The following is a 14,478-nucleotide window of genomic DNA, read 5'->3' as shown; positions in this document are numbered from 1 at the left end:
TATAATATAATTATAAATACTTATTTATAATAATTATAAACACACATTTTGTCGAGAAAGGAACCCTAAGGAGACTCTTTGTGCAATTGCTTTACAATGGCTGCTGCAATGCCGACAGTAACCCCTAAAGAATCCTGTGTCGCATGCACAGATCAGTCAGGTGCTCCAACGTTTTAACAAAAGCGACGGGGAGCTAATTTTTCTGATATCTTTAACTGTGACGCGGCAAGGGGTTGTCAGCGCATATTATAGCTTTTCCAACCCAATTTTCAACCTAACCTACCCGTAGCGCATCCTAGGTTAGGTTAGGTGGTAGCTGTTTAGTTAGCACTCGAGTCTCTGTCGACCCCAAGTTTTTCACGGAAGGAGGAGGTTGGATGACCTAGAAGGTTAAAAGTGGTAACACCGAATGGTTCCTGCAATGGTCGGCTTAGTACCTTAGTGGTCAAATTTTCCGGAATGTACTGTTTCAATATATGGCAAAGATCAATTGCCATTGATACAACTCCCCAAAACTTTTGGAGAGTCTCTTTATCGCTGTAAGTAGAAGAAGATGAAGCTTATACCAGCCTCTGGAATGAAGGTAACTTTGCTAGAGATCCTTGTAAGTCAACTTCAAATTTAAGACCGTGTTTTATTATTCATTAGAAATTTTAAATCAATGTTTATTTAGTAAATTAGTAAATTGTAATGCCAGAAATTTATTGGCATTCAAGTTTCTAAAAGACAGTAAGTGCATTTTACTGCCTTTTTGTTATAAGCGGCAGTGAAGTCCAAGTACGTTTCTTTCAGTATTTCTTTTTGTTTTTTTGTCGCGACTCCAATATTCCAGAAATACTGCAGTGGTTTCCCTTGGTGGCTCTCCTTACTTCTGGGTCAGCATGTTTAAAACAGTAGATCTCATCTCATTTAATTTCGAATTTGGGTAAAACCGCTAATAATAACCGCGGAATCAGCCTACTCAAAATCACCAAGTCTACGGACTGATTAAGCCTAATCAGTGTGAGACTTCGGGGCTGGTAAATCTGTAACTGACTGACTGATAAAAGAATCCGAACGCACCATTATGTGTAGAATTGAAAAATCTATGGTGATGGTTGTTGTAGCGACATAGACACTCCCCGAAGGTTTTAGAAAGTGTTATCGATGTTTATGGTCCCTTGCCGGATATAGATCCGGTACGTTTCGGTAACAAGCCCGACCATCTCGGGAACGATTTAAAATGACCACATTGAACCTTTTAGTCTAAACTCACTTTATAAGTTTCATGTAGATAATATTACCGATTTAGTTCGTTGTTGTGATAGTGGTAACTTTTGCATATTATAAATAAAATAAATGTAAGGTGCGATAACCTCCGAAGAGATCTAAGGCCGAGCTTCTCTTCCAATTTGCCAGCTTCTCTTACAAATTGGCCGGACGGGACCTACATGTTTTATGCCGACTCCGAACGGCATCTGCAAGGCAGATGACCTTTCACTGAGAGCTTTTCATGGCAGAAATACACCAGGAGCGCTTGCCAAACTTTGCCGAGGGGCGACCCCGCTTATAAAAATTTTCTTCTAATTGAAAAACCTTATTTCTAAAATTTTGACGTTGCTTTGCCCGGGGTGTGAACCCAGGGCATAAGGTGTGGTAGGCGGAGCACGCTAACATCACACCACGGTGGCCGCCAACTTTTGCATATTAGGTGACTTTAATTTACCTAATATTGAATGGTCTTATGTCGACAATAACTACACATTGGTTCCGAATAATGTAAACACCACTTCTGAGATTTACCTTTTTGACAGTCTCTCGAGTGTTAATCTTTCTCAGATAAAAGGCTTCACCAATCAACTGTCGGGAATTCTTGATCTTGTCTTTTTTAATGATAATTTTAATTATACGGTAACTGAATGCCTGGAACCGTTGTCGTGCTCTGGTTTGCACCACATTCCGCTTTTCCTCGAAGTAGAATTCTATAACCTCGAAAGTATTGGAACTCTAAATGAAGATCCTAGTTTTTCATTTAGACGTGGAAATGATGACTGTATATATCAGGAAGTTTCTTCCGTGAATTGGGAAGCTCCTTTTCTGGGATGTGATCTTGCTCGTTGCTTCAGTTTATTTAAAAACGCTGTAAATCAAATCTGCCTAAACAATATACCTCAGAAAATGAAGCGGTGTTACAGAATACCATGGTATACTAGAAATCTAAAGAGGCTTAAGAATCAGAGGAATAGGTTTTTCAAAAATTTCAATGCCACTAAGCTAATGGCGTATAAAGAAAAATACCTGCGTTATTCCAAATTATTCAAAGCGTTAGGCAAGAGACTCCATGGTAACTATATTCGTAATATTGAATTTGACATTAAAGAAAACCCTAGGGCGTTCTAGAGTTATGTAAATTCCAAAAAACGATGCTCAAGTATCCCGGCCTCAGTCATCTATAACTCTGAGCATGCTTCATCAACAGCTGAAGCGGCAAATCCTTTTGCAGCCTTCTTCTGCACCAATTTCGTTACGCCACCGGAAGTCCCGCGGAAGTTGCCCACTGTGGTTGACACTCCCATTAACTTTGGTGCGCTGACTCTATCGATTGAAGATTTGGTCGAAGGAATCCAGAATATTAAATCATCTACCCATACTGATATTGACGGCTTATCGTCTTATCTTTTGAAAAATTGTTTGGCTCTGGCTTTCCCCCTCCTTTTCATTTTCAACAAATCTTTAGAGTGTGGCGAATTTATTGATGCGTGGAAGATAACCTTCATCAGACCGATTTTAAAGTGTGGTAACATGAACAATGTCACAAATTATAGGCCCATTGCACAATTATAATCTGTTTCAAAACTATTCGAGTACATCGAGAAACAAAAAATTTACTTTGCTGTTAAACCTCTAATTGTTGAAAATCAGCATAGTTTTATGGCCGGTAGGTCCATTGTAACAAACCTATCTATCTTTTCTGATTTTTGCCTATCTTCTTTTAATGACCGTTGTCAAGTTGATACTGTGTACACCGATTTCTCAAAAGCATTTGATAAAGTTAGTCATTCAATCCTGATTTCTAAATTGGTCCGTTTGGGCTTCCACGCAATGTTTTTAACATGGATTAAATCGTACCTTCACCAATGTAGCTGTGTTGTGGTTATAGACAATAACTCTTCAAAGATTTTCAATACCATCACAAAATCTGATTTAGATAACGCTGCTGTCTGGTGCAGTGCCAATAACTTGCTACTAAATGTTAGCAAATGCTTTCTTGTAAACTTCTAAATCACGTGGCCTCATTCCCACTTCCTACTCTCTTGATGGTTCCGGCCTCTCAACTCTTAACGAGATAAAGGACTTGGGTGTTGTCTTCGATTCGAAATTTTCTTTCACGACCCATATAAAATTATACTACTGCTATTATTCACTTCTGGCTTTTATTAGGCGTCGTTGCACAGACTTCACGGATCCATACACCCTCAAACTATTGTTCACTGCAATAGGTCGTTCGAAGCTGGAATATGCCTGCTTTATTTGGCAGCCATATCATGAATGCCATATTGTTAGGCTTCAACGTATGCAAAAAACGTTTGTTCGGTTCGCGCTGCGCTCGATGAACTTTTCTGAACCGATTCCATCATAAAAAGCCAGGTGCTCATTTATCGAACTAGAGTCCTTGGAATGTAGAAGAACTGTCCTGTCGCTCACGTTTGTTTATGACATCATTAATGGTGTAGTTGATGCACCTTGTCTCCTTAGGAGTCTCCGATTCCAAATCCCTATAAGGCCTCATCGTAATGTACTTATTTCTATACGGATTGTGTCTGAACCCTCTATGGCTCAAACGCGCCTTTGCTTAGAGCTATGACGGACTTTAATCGCATCTCTGATTCTTCAGCTATTTTTCTCTTCCTAAGTTTACTTTTAAAACAATAATTACTGATATCTTTTCTTCGTAGCATGTAAGTTTTATTGTATCTATACTCAACTTATGTACTATATTATTAAGTAATTATCTAATTTTAATTAAACATTGTTATCTAGTCTGTACGGGCTTTAAATGTCATAGACTGAAATAAAGAAATAATAATAATAATATCTCGACTGCACCCTATAGTTCCATGAGGAACTTTGGCTCACCAGAACCTTGGCTGCTAAAGGAATGGGATTCGTCACGGATAGGTGAGGTTGACAATTGGGTTGGAGAAGCTACAAATTGCGCTGGTAGCACCTAGAAACGGTTGCACCATTGTTTACTATATAGTTTGGCAGCTTAATTCGAGGTTATGTTGCGAATAGAGTGGAAGGCACTCGCAGGCCGTGAAAATAGGCACTCGAATGGAGTGGAATGAAGAACAGTAGGAAGACCAGAGTTGCATTGGATCAATCAATGCATCAATATTAAAGATAAATTTAGAAAAAATAATTAACTACTTGAGTATAAGCAAACATTTTCTGTCAATTACTGCAATTAAGTTGTCGTAGATGATATATATTCCAAAATTGTAACATTTTATTTCTGTTAAAAATTTAACTTCAATTTACCTAAGATTTCCGTAATATGGCCATTAGTGATGTTTGTGTGGGTGTGCAAATTTTGAGCGATCAGCTGTTAGTTGCGCTACTTGGTAAAGTTTACAATGGGTTGCACTTCACAACTACTTGAATCGTTTAGGAATTTTTGTCGCCTCGGGAACACGCCCTTCCAAATAGCGATTAAAATATACATAAATGTGTGGCAACGTGTTTCGATTTACACAAACTGGGTGGGCAACAACGAAAAATAACGAATAAGTTTTAGTCGCTCAAAGAAAGTCGGCAAAAGAAAAGGTTTGTGGTGCAGTAAAATTTAGAAATTTTCAGTGCATTTCATTGTGGATTGCACTATTTTATTTGACGCAGGTATAGAATCCGCAGCAGATTTGCTGGAAAGCAAGAAAAAAGTGAATTAAGTATTCCTTGCGCATCGCGATAAGTGTTGGAAAATTTAGTTAAAGAAAAGAAGAAACAGAAAAATATTTGCCGTGTGTGAAGTGATTGTGCTAAACTTGAAAAGAATTTAGGGGAAAATTTTAGAATAGCACCCCCCGAGTTCGGGGTTAAACTTGGTATCAAATGAAAGAGGGAGTTCTCCCGATCACAAATATATATAACTTAAAGTGCGCAGACTTATAGTTTACGAGTTATTTGATATTAAAGTTTGCAAATTTAGCAAATTTCTATAGCACTTTCACTTACAATTTACACATCTTTCAAAACCTTTATGCACATAAATATCTATATAAATTGGCAACGATACACTTAAATTTCATTTTAATATATTTCACATATAATTCTTGCATTGTTTTTACTTAATATACAAGTTTTTATTAAATCAATCGCGCTTTTGTAGCAACATTCACATTTATGTATATATATATTTTATTGATGACATTACAAAGCTGTGCTGCCACATCTAAAAAACGGAAACGGTGCAGAATCGAAAAATAACTTATAAAAATATCTTTCATCTGATGTATATATATCTTTAACTTTTCTAGTCTTTATTTACCAATAATTTGAAAAAGCTCTTTTTTGCATTCGTGAACGAGCTGATATTACCTTATAACTCTTATGTTTATTGTTATGTTAGCCGATCCAACACCGGCTGCGCCATGCACAGTAATTCTGCGTAGAACACCTTTCCGCGTAGGCGGCCTTCGGCCGCGCTTATTTAAAATAACCCTGGGCTACGCCATGCCAAGTCCGGGTGTGTGGTATAACCGTGGCTACCGCCACGGTGATATTCTTCCGCATATTACCTTATAACTCTTATGTTTATTGTTATGTTAGCCGATCCAACACCGGCTGCGCCATGCACAGTAATTCTGCGTAGAACACCTTTCCGCGTAGGCGGCCTTCGGCCGCGCTTATTTACAATAACCCTGGGCTACGCCATGCCAAGTCCGGGTGTGTGGTATAACCGTGGCTACCGCCACGGTGATGTCCTTCCGCATATTACCTTATAACTCTTATGTTTATTGTTATGTTAGCCGATCCAACACCGGCTGCGCCATGCACAGTAATTCTGCGTAGAACACCTTTCCGCGTAGGCGGCCTTCGGTCGCGCTTATTTAAAATAACCCTGGGCTACGCCATGCCAAGTCCGGGTGTGTGGTATAACCGTGGCTACCGCCACGGTGATGTCCTTCCGCATAGTAGTAAAAATATATATTTTCCTTTTTCTTTATTAACTGAAAGGTGGCACGTTAATATTTATATTTGTTTTTTCTTTGTTGATGTGGCAGCACAGCTTTGTAATGTCATCGATAAAATATATACATACATAAATGTGAATGTTGCTACAAAAGCGCGATTTATTTAATAAAAACATTTAAATTAAGTAAAAACAATGCAAGAATTATATGTGAAATATACTAAAATGAAATTTAAGTGTATCGTTGCCAATTTATATAGATATTTATGAGCATAAAGGTTTTGAAAGATGTGTAAATTGTAAGTGAGAGTGCTATAGAAATTTGCTAAATTTGCAAACTTTAACATCAAATAACTCGTAAACTATAAGTCCGCGCACTTTAAGTTATATATATTTGTGATCGGGAGAACTCCCTCTTTCATTTGATACCAAGTTTAACCCCGAACTCGGGGGGTGCTAAACTAAATCGCTGCCGAATTTAGAAATTGCAGAACGGAATAAGATATTCATTGCATATATCCATATACATATATCCTTAAACAAGCAAAGTGCAGAAGCGATTACAATAAAGTGTATTTATTTCCTATCTCACAACAAAAGAACGAAAATCGTCTAAAGCAGAGAACAAAAGCGGTGAATATCCTTAATTTACTCCAATGGCTTATATATAGTGTATATGTTTTTCTATATGTAGTTAGGTATGTTGTACATGTAAGCAGTTATGTATTTACAGGCAGATTAGATTTTTGGAAGAGCTTCCTTTACGATACAGATGCCGTCTAAATACCGGCTTTAGAGGATTTATTCAGCTTCGCTTTGTTTGCGTCTGCACGGAAAAGGGTGTGTGCTCTTACCAGTGTAAACTTTTGCTTGGTTTATGGAAGGGGAGCTGCAGCGACGTATGCGCGAACTCCAGATAAGCAACAACAAAGTAAGGCCCGCAAAAAGCTAAAACAAAAAAAAAACAAATTGTGTAAGGAAAAAAGTTCACACACACGGTTGCCGTACCATGTTTTCATTTCGGACCAAAATTCATCGAAAAAAAAGACCAAATTTTGTGTTTTATTTTATTAAGACACAATCAGTTGGGCAATTCACAAGAATAACGTATTCGTTGTAAAATATAAAGTTTTAGGATGATTCCCTGGTTTCCTATACAAAATTTTTCTAAAATTAGGGAATCGAAGACTTTGCTTTAATTCAAACTGCACAAACAAAAACAAAGTGTACTTATATGTATTACATTTTCACATTTCTAGGATAAGTCTATGCCTTTTACTAACCAAACTTCTGAATGTAATGTTGTTGACAAAGCTCTTAGTTTCAGCATTATGTTGGCAATTGCAATAAAATAAATTATATAGCGCAGTTAGGTTTTAGTTCGAAACAGTTTTGTTATTATTAGAGATGCCTAATTTTCCCCCTTAACGTTAAAATTTCTTACCAGAGCCTAGATTCAGTCAGTGTAATTTTTTGAAAAACCCACATTTACTGTCCCCAGAACTCTGATTTTAAATCAAACGTCTTAAAAGGTTCAACTGTGCAATAACGAAACATGATTACATTTAATTAGGTATTAGAATTTAGTTAACAGTGTTGTTATTGAAGTTTATTATACCTACAAAAATAAGTTGTCACAAAGCGATTCTTCCGCAATTAAATCTCTTTTAAATTTGCTTCAAAATCTGAATATAAAAATAAATTGCTTTTAATCGCAAATACTTGTTCATTTATAAAATTACCACTTATGAGAAGTATTTCTGCCCCAGTTCCAGTTAAAATATTTCTTATGTCAAGCTACTTAATCATCAATAGCCCTGGAATTCTTTGAACTCATTAAGCTACTTGGAGCTGTGTGAGAATGAATTAAATATCGACGTGCAATTTTTACATATAATTTTTTTGTAAAAAATTTTGAAGGTGTTACCTTTTGTTTGGCAAGAACACCAAACAAAACAAATTAGTTTAATTCTTCTACTTAGTATTCAATTTAATTAACTCGACGACCATTGTAATACCGCCATCAGTGGCAAACCCTGCCAAGTTTCTTAGCGGCACATGTGCATTTGAAAAAAAAATTTTTAGCTCGACTAGTGAAAAAAATCTTTGAAGCCACTTAAAACTCGATGGTATGTCCGTGTAATGTGTTTGCCCTAAGATCCAGTAGTATTCTTTTTAATGCCTAGACTAAATTATCTACGAGGTGTTCTGCTGTATTTTATTGCCTTTGCAATTTTTGTGGTAAGAATTCCATGGAAGTAAATTGAAAATTATATGTGGGTTAATGAAAGTAGCCACCGTGGTGTGATGGTAGCGTGCTCCGCCTACCACACCGTATGCGCTGGGTTCACACCCTGTGCAAAGCAACATCAAAATTTTAGAAATAAGGTTTTTCAATTAGAAGACAATTTTTTTAAGCAGGGTCGCCCCTCGGCAGTGTGGCAAGCGCTCCGGGTGTACTTCTGCCATGAAAAGCTCTCAGTGAAAACTCATCTGCCTTGCAGATGCCGTTCGGAGTCGGCATTAAGCATGTAGGTCCCGTCCGGCCAATTTGTAGGGAAAATCAAGAGGAGCACGACGCAAATTGGAAGAGAAGCTCGGCCTTAGATCTCTTCGGAGGTTATCGCGCTTTACATTTTTTTATTTTATTTTTTAATGAAAGTATGGCAAATGTTGTGAGCAGTGTTGTTTACCTCAGTAAAAAAAATGAGAAGAGTACCATAATCAATGCTACTGCCTAAAAAGGACCAAAATTGAAAAAAAGGGACCAGCGGACCAGATGGGGTTGGAAGGGACCATTTTTGGTCAAAGTGGTCGAAAAGTGGTAACCGTGTTCACAAAGCCGCAGGAGAATAAATGAGAGAATAAGATATTAAGAGAGCGCTGCCACTTACAAACAGTGCGCGGACTTTTAAAAAGATAATGTTGGTAGACGAAAAAACGAAAAATGAAAATGGTGGTAGAAGCTGGTAGATTTTTTTCCCAAGAAAACAATAGCTACAGTTTATATTTGTACAAAACAATTCATAATTTATTGTAAAACAAATAAAGCACATTACACGAAAATGACACTTTTAAAAAAACATGTAAACAAAACAAAAAAATACATGTAAATTTATATATACATAGCTTATGCCTATATGATACTTGCTTTTTTCCTGTATTTCGAGCTTGAAATACTGACGAAAATTTCCGCCTAATTACCACAACAATATTCCAATGTACCAAAAATACTGCCACAAAATAATCGACTTCGGTATGTTTTCGTTTACTTCAAATTTTTTTTATTTTCGTACAAAATCATTTCGTTCCCAAAAAACTAATGAAAATGGCGAAGGAAAATATTTGCGTGCTCATTTACTACATTTTTTTCATAAACAAATTTATTTCTTGTCTGAATTTGTGCACAAATTTTTCAAAATTGGTTAGTTTGGTTAGTGTCACCTCTTAATGTTATTTGGGTGTGCTCGGCAATTAAATACGTTTACCTAATGATCGCAGTATTTGGTTTCAATGCGAACATATTGAAATGTTGGTAGATTTTCGGGCTTTGGTGGTAGAAGTGGTAGAAAATGAAAATCGGTGAAAAAGTTGGTAGATCTACCAATAAAGTGGTAAAGTCCGTGCACTGCTTACAGTTTAAAAAATGCTTACAACTAGGCCCAATTTATTTAAAATCCTATGCTGTACTTATCCGGAATTAGCAGATCCAACAAGCTCATAGATCGCTGTAATTCAGGTGAAAGCAGTAGTCGTGACCAAAGCATCAGAAAAACTGAAGAAAATCGGCATAAATTGCAGTGGCCGTTGAACAAATAATCTCGCATAGCACAACATCTGAAAGGGATTCAAGGGATTGATAGGCGCAGTACAAAGCTTCACTGCATCCGCCACCCAGCTGTCAATCTCACCTTGAAGAGGGAATCCTATTTCATATTATGTATTAAGCACATATTAAGCTCCTCATGAAACAAGTCTTACGGCATTTGACTAACAAAGTGAGTCTTGCCATAAAAAGAATTGACTGCAGACGCATACATACATACATAGTGGCCACTGCCTTGAGTGCATATGTATAAATTAGGCCTCGTCAGAGATGCGAGAAGTGCGAGTTTTAGGAGAAAACAGTGACTGATTTGTGTTGACAAGTTGTTGTAGCGATAAAGACCCCGCAAATTTTGGAGGGTGTTGTCTAATTGTTGTACTCTAGTCAACTTAAACTGCAGTTAAACATGCGTTGAGAAACTAATTAAAATTAATTTATAATTAGCACTGGAAAATTTGAACATAAATTGAGTATTATGGTTTTTATTATATTGACAAATATGTCGGCATGTTGACTATCCATTTGAGTGTTTTTTGAGGTAAGATTCAGCGGTTCCGAGTGAGCCCGTATCATGTTATACGATGACGTATCGAAAACTAATTTTACTCAAACGATAAATATGAATCTATCAAGCTTTTCATAAAAATTATAATATATTATGAATCTAATAAATACTTGTAGCCACTATTTCATGTATTACTTCAATCCCAATCATCAATTCAGTAGTACTGCGATTTAAAAACTGAATTCAATCACGGTTCGTATAACACGATGGGCCCTAGTTTTTCCATTTCGTATGGCGTTTTTTGGTTGGTTGTATGGAGTTCTTTTATTTTTTCATAAACTGCAAACAACTCTTTAAAAAGGAATTTGAAAAATTGAAAAAGAGAGCTAAAAATATTCTGGCATCCCTGGACGAAGAGATTGTAAACATGCGGTACTTTGTGTGTACACATTGGAAATGCGATTACTCATTTTTAATTATTCACAATGCATATTTTTTTTTTAAATGGAAAGTACTGCCATTTAAAAATATATCATTAAATTAAAGTAAATGGAAAATGGCATAACTTTTAAACGGCCAGCAAAACAGTCGGCGATAGGACAAAAATAAAGGCGCCGACCACCCTTTGTTGTTGTGTTATCCGAAGTTGTTTTGGGCGTCTGCTGAGGGTGTGGGGTTGTGACGCAGGCGTTGAATATTGTTAGTTATTTTACTGCTGAAGTCATAATTAACTGAAGTAATGTTGGGTTCATCCAAGCTACCTCGTTATATTTATGATGTGACAATCACTTCAAACATTGCCCCTCTATTTGGTAAATTCCTCAATTTATTGTTTAATACAGTAATTACCATTGAAGTTTGATTAATCTATATTTTAAGCTTCGCACTTTTAAATAATGGGTTTCAAGTCTAATATCTACATTAATTGTTTTCTAGTTTAGTTTGTATGATATTTACTTAATTCATTTCAGTTGAAGAGATGGCCGATGATCGTTGCGAAGTTTATTGTGCTTCAATATAGAGATTTTTGAACATTCAACATTTTGGCGGATCGTCATATTCAAAATGTTTCTTATTAAGTTGCAGCTTTTTTGAGAGATTGCTCACAGGAAATACTGTCAAAAAGCTGGAATTTTGGTACCCATTTTAATTTTAATATGTTTATGTGCGTTTGTTTTTATGATATACATATGTATAACTGTATTGGTTCCAAAAATAGCAGAAGATCATTGCGAAGTTTATTGTGTTTCAAATCGGAGAACATCACACCAATGCTTTCTGAAATTGGCACAAAATATTGAGACGAATATTAGCATCACTAAGCTACTAATAATAAATGCACAACAACAATAAAGCAGCCACTCTTATGTAGAAGGCGACGAAGAAATATCTCACACACGCAAATATGTAGTCATCAGCCGAAGTAGTTACTCACACATAAACACCCATATGGCTATGGGAGAGGCGTGAACTACAGATATACATGTATATAGCTGGTAAGTAACCAAGCATGAGCTACAACTGTTCACGAAATTACTAGACTTTAGGATAAATGGGTGAACGAGGAAACCGATGGTATAAAAGCAGCGCAAGCTGAGTAGTAATGAAAAAGTTTTGATTTAAACACGAATGGTTGTGAAGTATAATTGTGAAGTACTACTCCCAAAGTAATCTAAATAAAGAACAGTTTGCAATACTGAATATTGGAGTGATTTATTCAACAGTTAGCAATTCGAGCGTTAGCAGAAGGTTTCAAATAAGCGAAATTCCCCAAAATTCGTTACGATATAGTCTGCAGATCGCTCCGATATACGAAGCAACAGAAATAGTTGCTGACATTAATCAAGTTGTTGCTGTTTTTGAGCAGTTAGAATAAACACCGATGCTTTGACCTGACATGAGCGTTCACTCATTGCACTATTTCATATCGACATATTGCGCATACAGCTCATAACAAAATATGATTTTGTTCCGTCGAAACTTCAAGGTCGCCTGGAACATTGCCATACATGCCCCTAAAGATATCTTGATCTAATCAGTTAAAGGAGATTTGGAAGAGGGTGCAAGGATGACTAAGGAGAAATTCGATGACTGAACCACGAATAAGATACCTTGCGCGCAATTCTACAGGTCTAAATACTAAATTGAGAAATAAATGCTTTGACGGGGATTAAAAACAAAAGCAGATAAATCGCATTAGAAGCTACATTTTTCGCATCAACATGCACACATACATATATCATACTGGATTAAGCTTCTATCGGTCGCTAAAATATAAGAGAATATTGAACTCGAAATAAGATTCTTAAGTGAAAAGTTTGTAGTACGCAAATGATATTTCCTACACTAAGTTTACTTATGCAGTTGGGTACGGAAGGCCTTGCAAATATCGCTTCCAGTGGAATTGTCTTCCATAAGCAATTTTGTTTCAAGAACATATTGAAAGCTGCGCTCTAAGACAATTTCCTTTCGTTTCCGAACCAACAGCTAATTCGATTAACACCTTGATATCTCGCTTTCCGAGAAGGAGGGCAGCAAACACTCTTAAGTGTAGCGCTGCAGAGATGTGATAGCCCTTGCTTACTAGCTATTCTGAAATGTCTTATCAAGGGAATCGCTTAATATTTTCGCGTCTGGGTAACTTAACTTTTCTAAAATTATAAATGCGGTATACATACGAGTATAATGAGTCATCTGATATATTCAACAATGATTCACTGATAGCAAAATCAGCATTGTGCTGTAACAGTAAAAAGAACACCATCAAGAAAGCATAGACCATATTGAATTTAAACGAATGATCTGCATATGAATATCACATTTGTATGGAAGTATGTGCGATACAAGTTATCAGTTGTAAAAGGCATTTAAATTTCGCAGACCATTTAAGGTACTATTTATATATATTTAACGAACAATGGCGTATAAATACATATTGTTAGTTTTGCTTTTTGTTGATATACTCTTATACAGGTCTGTGCATACTGTATTATATTTATACGCTTTTTTGTCGCCTACTTTATTGGATTTGTAGAGTCGGGACAATTCGATTGATTCACGAAGCTTATCCGTTTGCCCTTGAACCGTAGCTTTTTTCAGCGTAGCACCCGTTCAACGTACAATCAACCCACTGCGCTTATATGAAGATACGTACGAAAGTACAATGACTACTGGCTATTCTTGTTGATTTCAAAAGAAAATGAGACAAAAACTTGATCAATAAAACCAAAGAAACACGGTCTAGGTCGGCATTACGAATTGAATGAATTGAACTATTTCTTGTATGTATTTTCTTTATTATGGCTTTTGTAAAGCCTTTAGCTAGCTTTCTGCTGTGACCTGTTACTTAAACGTATTGTTGACCACTTTCTATTGTTCAGTGTCAGTATTGCTATCCCAGTATACCAAAATCTAGAAATGTCAAAACGTTTAAGCTATGCAAAATAAAGTTAAAAAGTGAAATATACCAACAAAACTACGTACACATGTAGATAGTGATGAAATCGAAAAAATGTAAGCAAATAAAAAAACAGCTCATAAAGTTGTGTTGTTATTTGGAATTTTGCACACTTATTTTGCTTTTTGCTTTGCCAATTTTGTTGTCACATCGTTTATGACATGAATAAGAGATTTGTGCTCATACCGTTGATCTACCATACGATATGTTTACTAATTAACTTTATATTCGCGCTTGGTATGAAATTGGATGTGGAGGTGTAAATACTTAATCGTTTATTTCAACTGGCTGCTAGAAATTAAGTGACCCCATTCATTTATAAAATCCGTACCAGTCATAGATCCTAACACGCTTTCTATTTTTAATAACAAATTATATTTATTATGAGACTAGCAAAAGTAGGTTTAGAGTTTGTATGTTATAATCGTTCAAAGTGTGTTCGATTGCGGGAAGGTTGCACTATGCGTATTTCTGGACATAGAGGGCGCATTCCACAACACGGCTCACGAGAGTGTGAA

The 14,478-nt window shown here is 36.3% G+C and overlaps 1 protein-coding gene across 5 annotated transcripts in view; it reads left to right on the top strand.

Annotated features, from left to right (window-relative positions):
- The first annotated feature begins 4,801 nt into the window (after nucleotides 1–4,801).
- Nucleotides 4,802–14,478, top strand: part of pod1 (coronin pod1) — a 95,130-nt gene continuing 85,453 nt past the window's right edge. For 2 of the 5 annotated variants that reach the window (XM_067785553.1, XM_067785552.1), the window contains exon 1: nucleotides 6,116–6,805. The gene's annotated coding sequence lies outside the window, so the exon portion shown is untranslated. Of the gene's footprint in view, nucleotides 4,879–6,112; nucleotides 6,806–14,478 lie in introns of those variants that run through there. The other 3 variants (XM_067785549.1, XR_010953196.1, XM_067785550.1) reach the window with 3 other exon arrangements.

The sequence above is a fragment of the Eurosta solidaginis genome, chromosome 4, assembly GCF_040869045.1.
Source record: "Eurosta solidaginis isolate ZX-2024a chromosome 4, ASM4086904v1, whole genome shotgun sequence".
In the NCBI taxonomy this organism is placed as follows: domain Eukaryota; kingdom Metazoa; phylum Arthropoda; class Insecta; order Diptera; family Tephritidae; genus Eurosta; species Eurosta solidaginis.
The sequence above is the reverse complement of the archived record's forward strand: the minus strand, read 5'-3'. Positions and strand labels throughout refer to the sequence as shown.